Below are 13,858 nucleotides of genomic sequence, written 5' to 3' on the forward strand. Positions count from 1 at the left end.
AACATGTAAACACATGCACACTTAAATATACATACAATCATATAAACACTTAGGGCTAGATTATGAGTGGAGCAATATTGTTAGTGGAGAGTAAATCACAAGATTGCAGTGTTTTTTATGCTCAAATCCATATTACAAGTGACGTGCTGTTAAAAATCACCGCACAATCGTTTACACAAACTTGCAGTAATTTGTGCTCCCCATATTTACTAAGGGCGTATTCAAGCAGCAATGTCCGTTTGTATTACAAGTTGCAAGTAAATGTGATCGCTTGAACGCAATCGCATTTAACGCTCAAACTTTTTATGTGACCCAAAAATATTCTTAACCGGTTTGGCCAGAGGAAACAGTTGCACTAAACTACATTATTAACCCCTAAATCTCCACACTCCCACATCACAAAGTACCCCTCTATACTTCTAACCCCTAAACCGCCACACCCTATCTCAAAGTACGCTTCTACACTATTAACCCTTAAACCATCACCCCCCATCGCAAAGTGCCCCTCTACACTATTAACCCCTAAACCACCACAACCCCATTGCAATGTACCTCTCTACACTATTAACACTTAAACTGCCATAGCCCTAACACAAAGTACCCACTTACCTCTAAATCCCCTAACCAGTTAACCCCCCTAACACCCTTAACCTAACAAACCCTAAGTTACCACACAAAAAAACTACTACCTTGCCAAAAAAAAAAGAAAAACTAATATTATAGAAAATAAAGAAATGCCATTACAGAAAAAAACTAATTACCAAAAATAAAAACACATATGGCTAGATTAAGAATTTGGAGTTAGGTTTAAAAGCAGCATTGGCCGGTCCCATCGCTGCTTTTTAAAGCCCGCTGGTATTACAAGTCTTGCAGGTACAGGTGTACCGCTCACTTTTTTGGCCAGACTTGGAAATACCGCAAATCCACTTACATCAATTGCGTATCCTATATTTTCAATGGGACTTGCATAGCGCCGGTATTACGAGTCTGACAAAAAGTGAGCGGTAGACCCTCTCCTGTCAAGACTGGTACCGCATTTAAAAGTCAGTAGTTAAGAGTTTTACACTACAACGAGAAGTCTTCATCCAAGCTGGGCAAAGTGGTCCTCCAGGCTGGCAGAAGTCTTCATCCAGACGGCATCTTCTATCTTCATCCATCCAGCGCGGAGTGGGTCCATCTTCAAGACATCCGGCGGGGAGCATCCTCTTCCATCGAAGTCTTCTTACTAAATGACGGTTCCTTTAAGTGACGTCATCCAAGATGGCGTCCCTTCAATTCCGATTGGCTGATAGAATTCAGCCAATCGGAATTAAGGTAGAAAAAAATCTATTGGCTGAAGCAATCAGCCAATAGGATTGAACTTCAATCCTATTGGCTGATCCAATCAGCCAATAGGATTGAGCTGGCATTCTATTGGCTGTTCCAATCAGCCAATAGAATGCCAGCTCAATCCTATTGGCTGATTGCATCAGCCAATAGGATTTTTTCTACCTTAATTCCGATTGGCTGATAGAATTCTATCAGCCAATAGGAATTGAAGGGACCCCATCTTGGAAGACCTCACTTAAAGGAACCGTCATTTAGTAAGAAGACTTCGATGGAAGAGGATGCTCTGCGCCGGATGTCTTGAAGATGGACCCGCTTTACGCTGGATGGATGAAGATAGAAGATGCCGTCTGGATGAAGACTTCTGCCCGTCTGGAGGACCACTTCACCCCGGCTTGGATGAAGATTTCTCCTGACTTCATTGAGGACTTTGGCCCGGTTGGGTGAAGACTTCTCCCGTTAAGGTGATCTTCAAGGGGTTAGTGTTAGGTTTTTTTAAGGGGGGTTTGGGTGGGTTTTAGAGTAGGGTTGGTTGTGTGGGTGGGGTGGTGGGTTTTAATGTTGGGGGGATTTGTACTTTTTTTTACAGGTAATAGAGCTGATTACTTTGGGGCAATGCCCCGCAAAAGGCCCTTTTAAGGGCTATTTGTAATTTAGTGTAGGGTAGGGCTTTTTTATTTTAGGGGGGCTTTTTTATTTTGTTAGGGGGATTAGATTAGGTGTAATTAGTTTAAAAATCTTATAATTTGTTTATTATTTTCTGTAATTTAGTGTTTTTTTTGTACTTTAGCTAATTGTATTTAATTGTATTTAATTGTATTTAATTTAGGGAATTCATTTAATTATAGTGTAGTGTTAGGTGTAATTGTAACATAGGTTAGGTTTTATTTTACAGGTAAATTTGTATTTATTTTAACTAGGTAGTTATTAAATAGTTAATAACTATTTAATAACTATTCTACCTAGTTAAAATAAATACAAACTTGCCTATAAAATAAAAATAAACCCAAAGCTAGATACAATGTAACTATTAGTTATATTGAAGCTATCTTAGGGTTTATTTTATAGGTAAGTATTTAGTTTTAAATAGGAATTATTTAGGTCATAATAGTAATTTTATTTAGATTTATTTAAATTATATTTAAGTTAGTGGGTGTTAGGGTTAGTGTTAGACTTAGATTTAGGGGTTAATAACTTTTATATAGTGGCGGCGATGTTGGGGGCAGCAGATTAGGGGTTAATAAGTGTAGGTAGGTTGCGGCGACATTGGGGGCGGTAGATTAGGGGTTAATAAATATAATGTAGGTGTCGGCGATGTTGGGGGCAGCAGATTAGAGGTTCATAAATATAATGTACGTGGCTGCGGTGATCGGAGCGGCAGATGAAGGGTTAAACAATATAATGTAGGTGTCGCCGATGTCGGGGGTGTCAGATTAGGGGTTAATAAGTGTAAGTTTAGGGGTGTTAGTTGTTGGGTTAGGGTGTTAGTTGTAGACATAAATTTATTTTCCCCATAGATTCCTATGGGGAAATCGTGCACGAGCACGTTCAGCCAGCTCACCACTAACGTAAGCAGCGCTGGTATTGAGGTGAGATGTGGTGCAAAATTTTGCTCTATGATCACTTTTTTGCGGTTAATGCCGGGGTTTCTAAAAACCCGTAATACCAGCGCTGTCTGTAAGTGAGCAGTGAGCATAAACTGCTCGTTAGCACCGCATAGCCTCTAACGCAAAACTCGTAATCTAGGTGATAGTTATGCCCATTGTAAATCTAAAGCCCCGCTTAAAAGATAAAAAAAACCTATACTAACATTAAAATAAACAAAAGCAATAGCTCTTAGAAGGGCTATATAAAAAGGATACTTCACATTCAAAATACAGTGTGCGGTGGGTGACCTAATGAAGAGGACGTTGGACGGAAGATCAGAATATAAGAAGAAAATAATATGGATAAAGATAGTAGACAACTGCAGTTGGTGATCACATAGGAGTCAGATTCAAGTTTGCTGAGTATAATCTTTGGGGTTTAGTGATAGGCTTTTTTTGCATGTTTTTTTTATTTTCTTCTAAGGCAATGCCCAACCAAATGCCCTTTTTGTAGGGTAGGATATTTAGGCTTTTTTAAGGGGGGGGGGGGTACTTGTATTGTAGAATGGGGTTATATTTTTGGCTGTAAAAATGCTTAATCACTTTAGGACATTGCGCTTCAATATAGTTATATATACAACATAGTTAATTTTAGTGTTAGTATAGGGTTTTTTCTTTTGGGGTGTTTTTTTTTTTTAAGTGGGGCTTTAGTTTTAGTTGTTTTTTTTTTTCTGTAATGATAGCTTATTTTTTAATGTAATGTTAGTTGTTTTTTAAGGTAATGTTTTTATTTGTAACTTAGGCGGTGTTCGATTAGAGGTATTAGCTGGTTAGGGGGTACTTTGCGATGGGGGTTGTGGCAGTTTAGGGGTTAATAGTGTAGAGGTGTACTATTTGCAATGTGGGGTGTGGTGATTTGGGGGTTAATATGATAGTGATGTACTTTGCGGTTGGCTTTGTAGTGGTTTATTTGGTTAATAGTGTTGAGAATTTCTTTGCGATGTGGGGGTGTGGCAGTAGGTTTTATTAGTAAAATAGGGTACTTTGCAGTGGGCTATGTGGTGATTTAGGGAAGAGGATAACTTTGTAATGGGGTTTGGCGGTTTTGGGGTTAATAGTATAGTGGGTACTTTGAAGTGGGCTATGTGGCAGTTTAGTGGGCTACTTTGCAGTGGGCTATATGGCGGTTTAGAGTTTATTAGAGTAGAGGACTTATGGCGATTCGGCTTAGTAAATGAGTATGGATGTTACTCTTTTCCGTTTTTCTCGCTCCATTAAAGTCTATAGGAGAGTAAGAAAACGCAGTTGCAATATTCTAACTTCGGCTCTTTGCCCCATTGGGTTATCACACTATCCGATGTGCACAAAGAGCCAAATTCGAGCGGAGATAGCATGTGAGTGGCAGTGATAAATAGTGCTCCACTCGTAATCTAGCCCTTACACTGTTACATACTGTATATGTTCAAAACACATATACAAATCTCTGACATACACACATTGTGTAACTTATGCATGAATCAAGTTCAAACACATTGAGGCCGAATTATCATATGTCTGTTGGACCTGATCCGACAGTGCGGATCAGGTCCGACAGATATCGCTGAATGCGGAGAGCAATACACTCTCCATATTTAGCATTGCACCAGCAGCTCACAAGAGCTGTTGGTGCAAAGCCGCTCCCTGCAGACTCAGGGAGGTGCCAATCAACCTGATCGTACTCAATCGGGTTGAATTCCGGTGATTCCTGTGCGCCTCATCAGAGCAGGCGGACAGGGTTATGGAGCAGCGGTCTTTAGACCACTGCTCCATAACTTGTGTTTCTGGCAAGTCTGAAGACTCGCCAGAAACACAGCCCTCAAGCTCCATACAGAGCTTGATAAATGGGTCTCATTGTCACACATATATTTGCAAACTTTAATATTTGCATAAATGCTTAATAGGCACATGAAATCATGTGCACACCTATTGAGTGTATGTACAGGACACATATATACTCATGTAACATATACGTTGTGAGCACATAAACTCACATATGCTGATTGCATGTACATCTGCAATTTCACATATATTAAGTAATGTTATATTTATTTATGTATTTACAAACACAGTCTAATAGGTATGTACATGGTTCATAGACATTCACTGTCACAGAGGTAAATGTGCAAACACACCCTGAGGATAATCACCCTGATAATATTGCTGGCTGCACTTATGCTTATACAATGCATGGGATTGCTATGTATTAGCACCATGATGGCCTTGATTAAAAATAACTCCTTTATAATTTAAATGGACAGTCTAGTCAAAATTAAACTAATGATTCAGATAGGACATGCAATTTTAAACAATTTTCCAAATCATATCATCAAATTTGCTTTGTTCCCTCTGTATTCTTTGATAAAAGCTCAACTTAAGTAGGCTCATATGCTTATTTCTTAGCCCTTGAAGGCTGCCTCTGATCTCAGTGTAGTATGATAGTTTTTTCACAGCTAGACAGTGCTAGTTCATGTGTGTATATAGATAACCTTGTGCTAGTTCATGTGTGTATATAGATAACCTTGTGCTCACTCTTGTGGAGTTATTTATGAGTCAACACTGAATGGCTAAAATGCAAGTCTATCAAAAGAACTGAGATGAAAGTCTGCAGAGGCTTAGATACGAGGAGATCACAGAGGTAGTATTAATATAACCATGTTAGTTATGCAAAACTGGGGAATTGATAATAAAGGGATTATCTATCTTTTTTAAAAGTACGAATCATGGAGAATATTGTCCCTTTTAATATCTCACAGACAAACTAACCTCATGATCACAACTCATGCTTCGAGTAAGCCTTTATCATAATCAGTGAACCATAATGGTTCACCTCTCAGCATAGTATACAGAACTTGTTCTACTGTGAGCGATACTGATATCATAAAAACACCTTTAAAACTTACAGTTAACTTTACATTTGCACAAAAGAAACATTTTAAATAAAGAGAAATAAAATAAAAATGAGACAAGCTTGTGAACTTTGAATTAGTTAGACATGACCGCAAGATGAGATACTATAAAGGTGCAAGAGAATTAGCATACTAGGCCTACATTTTGGTGAAAAATCCTGACCACAACTTTAGAACACCAAGGAATTGCCACATCCAGCCACTTGAAATGCCCTCCATTCTATCAGGCAAGATTTCGTTACCATGACAAAACAGACATGCAAATATTTTATAAATACAAACGTTTACATAAGCTGGTTTGCAAGTGTTGCTGTTGTACTTATTGTTTTTTTCACCTTAGTAGAATTCATGTTTGATGTGAGAGATGTCATGTATAGGGCACTTCACACAACTATACATGTTAATGCTGGGATCATCCACTAACAAAACTAAGGAAAATAGGTGAAGTGATGCTCTTTGATCCTGTCTTTCCAACAAGGCCACTCAGCAATCTCAAGTAACACTGCCCTCTATATCAATGCTTCAGTGTCTTGCAATATATCATATATAAGGCTGGTGATATTGTCACCCACAATTTCTTTAGTACATACAGGGGTAGATTCAGCAAAAACCTATCCAAGCTTTCTAGTTACAATATACTTTTATGGAGCCCACTAACTAAAGGATGGTGAGGGAAAATAGAGGAAATACGGTATACTTTTAAAATACTCTTTAAAAAATATATATCTGAATCTGTAATGAGTACAATCACTGTCTGATAAAGTATTTCACAATACTGCACACAGTTATCATTGCTAGTACGCATATCACCACCTGACACCATGTGCAGTTTTTTTTATCATTCTGAGTTTTACTCAAATACCCTAACTGTATTTAAAAAATAAAATAAAATACCAAGTGTGAACATTATCCCTTTCAACATTGTATCTGCCTAGAAGACTTTCAAACAAGTGGGGTCAAATCTTTGTGAATCCTCGTGCGCCTTTGTGACCAGGTTTTATATGGGACACGCCTCGATTCAAACTGTGTACAAACACAGTCTCGACAGTGCATTTCAAAGTGTTTGCGCATACATTACTGTACTTGAAAACTGGAACGCTCCTTTGTGACCGTGAGCTTAATAATAAATGTGCAAGTACTTAATAATAAATGTGCAAGTACTTTGAAACACGCTGTCATGAAAACGTTTGTTCTTGCATGGAGGTGCATCCCATACAAAACCTGGTGTTACAGTTTGGGAAATTGCTTATGTTATAGTTCCAGTTCTATGTATATATTGTATGTATGTATGAACATATTTATGTATGGGTATATAATATTCTACTCATATTAACTAGCCATGCAAAATATAGGAGCCTTCTATTTACTCTGCCCTGTTCTCAGGAAATGAAAAATACAAGGGATTCTATGAATTATTCATTCCCCAGGCTTCCTCCCATTCAACAGAGTCACCAAATGTTTACATGTAAATAGGAGTCTTTCATGTGGCTGTTGGGGTGTGGATGTGGTAAATACCAGGTTACCATGAACAAAAGAACATCTGACCTTACAATCAGAACAGTTGTCCAAGCCCTGTGATTTATAGATGTCTACCCCCTACAATAGCCCCTATTTGCATGTAAACAGCTAAGACCAATGATGTTCATTTTTTCCAAATATGGTTAGAGAGGGGAAATTGAGCCAAATACATCCAAGCTAATATTGTCAGATGGGACATTGTTTTAAATACATAAAAGATATACAATATAGTCAGTAAGGAGAAGGAGTAAGAAGGAGAGAGAAGATAGGGGAGGATGAGGAGAGGAAGCTAGCAGAGAAAGCATCCAGATTGTCCCAGACAACCCTGTTAGAACATCTAAATAAGGTACCTGTATCAAGTATGTTTGTATAAGTGTATATTTGTCTTGTAAGTAAATGTAATTGTTATTGTATTTAGTCCTAAAGCATTGAATATTGTGTAATATTATGTTTTTAGCTGATCTAATAAATGATTGTGTTTTTGGAAACCAACAGTATTTTTAAGAGTCCATATTACATTGGGTTATCTATCATTGATTTATCTATATGTGTATTTATGCAATATTTATAAGAGTACATATGAAGGCTAGAATCTAGTCAATTTTGCCTATTAATCCAATACATAAATATCTAATCCCATTTTGTAAACCCCTTTTTAGCTAAATAATAAGCCAGATTTCATATAGTTATGTCTTGCATGGTCAAGAAGTATAAGCATATATTTCTGGATTAATTAGAATGTAATTGTTAATTTCTCAATGAGCCATAAAAGCTGTGTAAATAAACAGATATATTTTGTGGACATAGCCAAATTGCCACTCTGGGATAAAATAAAATAATATTGCAAAGATATACATATATATATATATTTACATATATACATATTTGCACTTTAAATTTAACCAAAGGAAACTATTAAAAGTCAGATTAAGAAATTTAAATTCCTCATATTAAATAATTTCAAATTAAATCATTTTTAATCTTATAATTTTTAAGAGTTGACAGCCACTTCAGGTAATAGAAATGTGCGTCTCCATTAAGATATTTTATCTGGCATATACGTTTTACACGTATGGTGAGGCTATTAGCAGTGTTAAGGTTGATGTAGCCACCAGCAGTAACAGAATTATAGTATATTCTGCTTATTGAGCTAGTAGTAATATATTTTTGGAACATTTACTTCTATTCATAGAATCCTCATCAATTGAAACAAATATAGTTTAACTGTTGGTATTCATTTATAACCATTTCTAGTTATGGTTCTTACCATAGAAGATTATTAGAAGAGTTAAGGTTGATCCAGCCACCCAGCAGTGACAAAACCTCAATTATTCAATGCTATAAAATAAGCTTATTTCTGGCATCATTATGAACCAGAATATCCTTCAAAAGAAAGGATTACATTTGAAACGTTTCTTTTTGAATTAAATAAATAAGTATTGTTGCCGGCTAAGCAAAGGGAAGCTTTATTTTTTTTTTTTTTATATTTAATTGTCTTTATTGAATTTTATATATAGTACAGTACATTAGTTCGCTCATGTAATAAAAGCAGTTCACCTGGATAAATGCAGTACCTATACATTACTCATAGCTTCATAAACAACTAATGCACTTCTTGGGTTGATTTTAAGAAAAACAAAACAATAACCAAACTGTATAACTTACCAAGTCTCTCTTGTGCGTGTTCCGTGTCATACTACGAGGGCCCCCTGCACAGCGTGTCTTTATCAGAGCCCCCAGACCGGCTTGTTTATCTCTCTAGCCTCCAGGTCGTGGAAAAGTGGGAAAGGTCAGTTCTGTCATGTTGATTCTATCTGTCATAGGTCAAATATACTTTTCATGTCACACTCGTATCTTGTGAACACTTCCTAGTGTTAAGAGGCATCTTATGTTGTAATTCATCCCATATAAATTTTAGGTCGTGAAAGAATGCTATTTTGTTAGATTTAAAGTAACCATATTCTTCCATAGACAGGGTGTCTTTCATGAGAGCCGACCACTCCCCAAATGATGGGCATATTTGAGTTTTCCACCCCCGGGCTATTAATAGTCTAGCTGTGTTTAGTGACAGCTGGATTAGTCTGCTTCTTAACCTACACTTACATTTTGTGGGGAGATTCAATAGTGCTACTTCTGGTTCTAAGGTAAAATGACTGTCTGTGTCCAGTGTGTTTCTAACCTGCTCTTGGATCTTTTCCCAGAAGGGTTTGATTTTGGGGCACTCCCACCAAATGTGGAGAAGGGTCCCCCGCAATCCGCACCCTCTCCAACAGAGTTCAGATGAGGAAGGAAATATACTCTTCAGTCTTGAGGGGGTGAGGTACCATCTTGTTAACAGTTTAAAGTTAGTTTCCAAGTATTTTGTGGAGAAAGATGACTTTCTGATACTCTGAAATATATGATCCCACTCCGTCTCTGTTAGTTCCCTACCTAGATCTTTGTGCCAACGGTCAACATAGTCAGGTAGTCCCCCTTTTTGGGCTTGGATCAAGAGTTTCCTAGCTAATGATAAAGTGTGATGTGCGGGGAGGTCAGCTGTACAGGTCATTTCAAATGGAGTTAGGTGCTGGTCAGCAGTTGTTTTTGTGGGTGTGTTTGTATAAGGTGGTGTATTTGGTTATATTTTAACCAGTTTGTAAAAGCGCCGCCTAGTATGTCCGTTAATTCTTGCCTTTGTTTAAGTTTCCCATCTCTAACCAATGAACTAAGTGGAGTTGTGTAACCCATCTCCCACATATTTGAATTTGTTTTGTCGAATCTGATTCCTCCCTTCAGTTCTGCGTTTGGGGAAATGGGGAGCATAGGGGAAATCGTTGTGGAGATGCCTGAGTATTTTTTAATAATACCATCCCATGTATCGAAGACATGTGAAAGTAGAGAATAGCATTTTAGCCATGGTGGTCTATTCTGTTTTTCTATCCAACATAAGGCCCCGGGGTTGGGTGTATGCAAGATGTGGGAGTCCATTGGGATCCACGCCTTCCTATCTTTGTTTCTATGCCAGTCTATTATTCTTTGAAGGCTCGTAGCTTGGTAATATGTCTCAATGCTTGGCAATCCTAACCCTCCTTCCCTCACGGCTCTGTACATTGTTAGTTTTTTGATTCTGGGTTTTATTTTCCCCCACACAAACTGATTCATGATTTTTTGGGTTTGATCTAATAAGTGGCGTGGAAGGGCTATAGGTATTGCTTGAATAGCATAAAGTATTCTGGGTAATATATTCATTTTCAAAATTTGAATTCTTCCCCACCATGAGAATGGGCGATCTTTCCAAGTTTGTAGGTCGTGTGAAATTGAGTTGATAAGGTTTTTAAAGTTCAATTGTAGAAGGGATTTGGGGTTCTGGGTTAAGTAGATCCCCAAATATTTAATGGCTTTTGGTTGATGTTTAAATGGGCAGTGATCTAACAGGGATTTAAACTTAATTCTAGAAAGGGAGATGTTTAATATTTCGGATTTCTGTTCGTTTACTGAAAAGTTAGAAAATTCCCCAAATCTTTTTAATTCTTGTAATACTGCGGAAGTGGAAGGTTCTGGGGAAGATAAAGTGAAAAGGACGTCATCTGCATACATCGATATTTTAAAGTCTAAGGGACCTATTTTAATTCCCGATATTAGTGGATTATTCCTGACTCTCTGTGCTAGCACCTCCATACTGATGATAAACAAGATTGGGGAGAGGGGGCATCCTTGTCTCGTTCCATTACTTATTTCAAATGAGTCTGAAACCAGGCCATTAACACGTACCTTTGCTGAGGGGGATTGGTAAAAACATTTTATCCTACGAATCATCTTTTCTCCCACCCCTATCTTACCCAGTGTGGCGAATAGAAAGTTCCAGTTTAGGCGATCAAACGCCTTTTCCGCGTCAGTTGAAATTATAATCATTTCAGTATTGGTTGTTTTAGCGTATTCTATTAGTTGGAGTACCCTAATAGTGTTGTCCCTCGCCTCCCTTCCCGGGACAAAACCAGACTGTGTCTGTGTGAATTATTTGAGGCAAGATTTTATTTAAACGATTGGCTAGAATTTTTGTATAAATTTTAAGGTCCGTATTTAATAGTGATATGGGTCTATAATTACTTGTAAGTTTAGGGTATTTGCCTGGTTTAGGTATGACGGTAATGTGGGCTTCAAACCATTCTTTAGGGAGCTGTCCAGATTCGTCAATTTGTTTAAAAAGGGCTAGTAAGTGTGGTGCTAATTGATCTCTAAATTGTTTATAGTATTTATTAGAAAACCCATCCGGTCCTGGGCTTTTATTGGATGGTAGGCTATCTATCGCTTCTAAAATTTCTTTTAGGGTGATTTGGCTTTCTAAGACTTCTCTATCATCTGGTTGTATCTGAGTCAGGTCGGATTCCTGGAGGTAATGATCTAATGTACTATTCTGTGGTGTCATGATGGGCTTAGGGAGGTTGTATAAGTCTTTGTAATAATCTTTAAAAGATTGTGCTATTAATGTAGATTCTACGACTTCTGCTCCTCTGTTATCTGTTATATTAAAGATGTGGTTGTGGAGGGATTTGCGTCGTAGAGCCCTGGCCAGTAGTGTACCTGCCTTATTCCCTCCCTGATAGTATAGTTTTTGAAGGTATAATGCTTTTTTACATGCTTCTTTATTTAAGTATTCCTTTAAGAGGTCTCTCGCTTTGTTTAGGTCTATAAGAGATTTCCTCTCTGATGGGTTATTTTTGTGGGCTATTTCCGTTGTTTGGAGGTTTTGTAGCAGTTGTGTATAATATGCGTTTGCCTTGCGTCTATGATTGATTTTGTCTCTCATAAACTGTCCTCTCATGTAAGCTTTATGAGCTAACCAAACCGAGGGTATCCCACTAGAAGTGTTTAAATTTGTCCTGAAATATTCAGTGATGTCACTTAGTACTTGTGTATGGGTGATGGGATCTATGAGACGCGTTTCATCTAGTCTCCATAGGTAGGGTAGCACTGGGGCTGATGGCCATTCCAGGCTCATAGAGATAGATGCATGATCGGACCAGGCTATTGTCTGTATATTTGCATCCCTAATCAATGATATACTTTTATGTTCTATAAACCAGTAATCAATTCTAGAGTATGATTTTGCCGGGTTGGAGTAGAATGAGTAGTTGCGTGTGGTCGGATGTAGGAAGCGCCATATGTCAATCAGTGTAAGTTGTTTTAAAGTGTAATTAATGGAGTGTCTAGTACTTTTAGTGGTGGAGCTAGAACCTTGAGAACAATCAACTGCAGGTAGTAATGCAACATTAAGATCTCCTCCCAATATTAATATCCCCTTCTGTACTTCTAGTATTTTATTTCCAACTCTTTTAATGAATTGTGCCTGCCCCGTATTAGGAGAGTAAATGTTGGCCAGGGTAACCCAATTATTGAACAAGGTTCCAACTAGGATGATGTACCTGCCCTCCTTGTCTGTGTATTTGTCTGTTAGTTGAAAGGGAGTATTTCTGTTAAATAGTATTCCCACTCCATTCGTCTTTTTCTCGTGTGAGTGAAGGAAGAGGGATGGGAACTCTTTGGATTTAAAGGTGGGTTCTTTGTCTTTGAGGAAGTGTGTCTCTTGGACAAATACTATGTTCGCTCCCTCTCTCTTGAACCAATTAAGAGCTATAGATCGTTTAGTGGGGGAGTTAAGACCTTTACAATTTTGTGATAATAAGGAGATGTCCCTATGTGTAGTCCCCATTACACTATAAAGTTGTGCGTGCGCTGATTTTTATCCCAGTTCTCAGTGGGGTGGTCCTTGCGTGTGTGTCTCTTGCTTACCCTGTGGAGTTCGTCTTCATACCAGAGAGGGATGTCTGCCGTCAATTTTGTGAGTATGTCAGTCGCTGTGCAGTTGGTCCTCGAGCATTGGAAAGTAGAAAAAAGCATTAGAGACTTGGTTAACATTAACACGAAAAAAACAAATAACCAAACAACAATACAAAACCAGGGATTTATAATCCCATAACTGGACTCTGTCCTGGATGAGGGAGTCGTTGGGGAAATAACTCAACCAATTAGGTTGGATGGCAACCCTAGGGGTGCTTTCTAATTTTGGGATATTAGCAAATGTCCTGCAGTGGAATACTATAAAACATTAATTATAAATTATAAATCTACATTGTTAATTATGAACTTTAAACAGAGGGATCACTCAGGAATCTGGCATGACCTATACACTTATATCTCATTAGCTGTAAAAAAAAAAAAACATTATTAGCTATAAACATTAAGCATAGGGATCATTCTAGGATCTGACATGACATATACAGTTATATCTCAATTATACTGGATTACGTCATTAATGGCTTCAAAGTTCCTTAAACCCATATTCTCTGCTATAGGTCAATGTCTGGCTCATCATTTGATGCAGTCTGTGCTGTTAATGTTTCTCTTGGTCTCTTCTTGGAAATTTTCTGCCAGTGATGCCTTTGAGGTTGTGGTTGTGTGGAATCTTTTCTTTGAGTAGAGTTTTGGGGGGGTTCTAATGCGGGG

Source organism: Bombina bombina, chromosome 5 (assembly GCF_027579735.1).
Source record: "Bombina bombina isolate aBomBom1 chromosome 5, aBomBom1.pri, whole genome shotgun sequence".
Taxonomy (NCBI): Eukaryota; Metazoa; Chordata; class Amphibia; order Anura; family Bombinatoridae; genus Bombina; species Bombina bombina.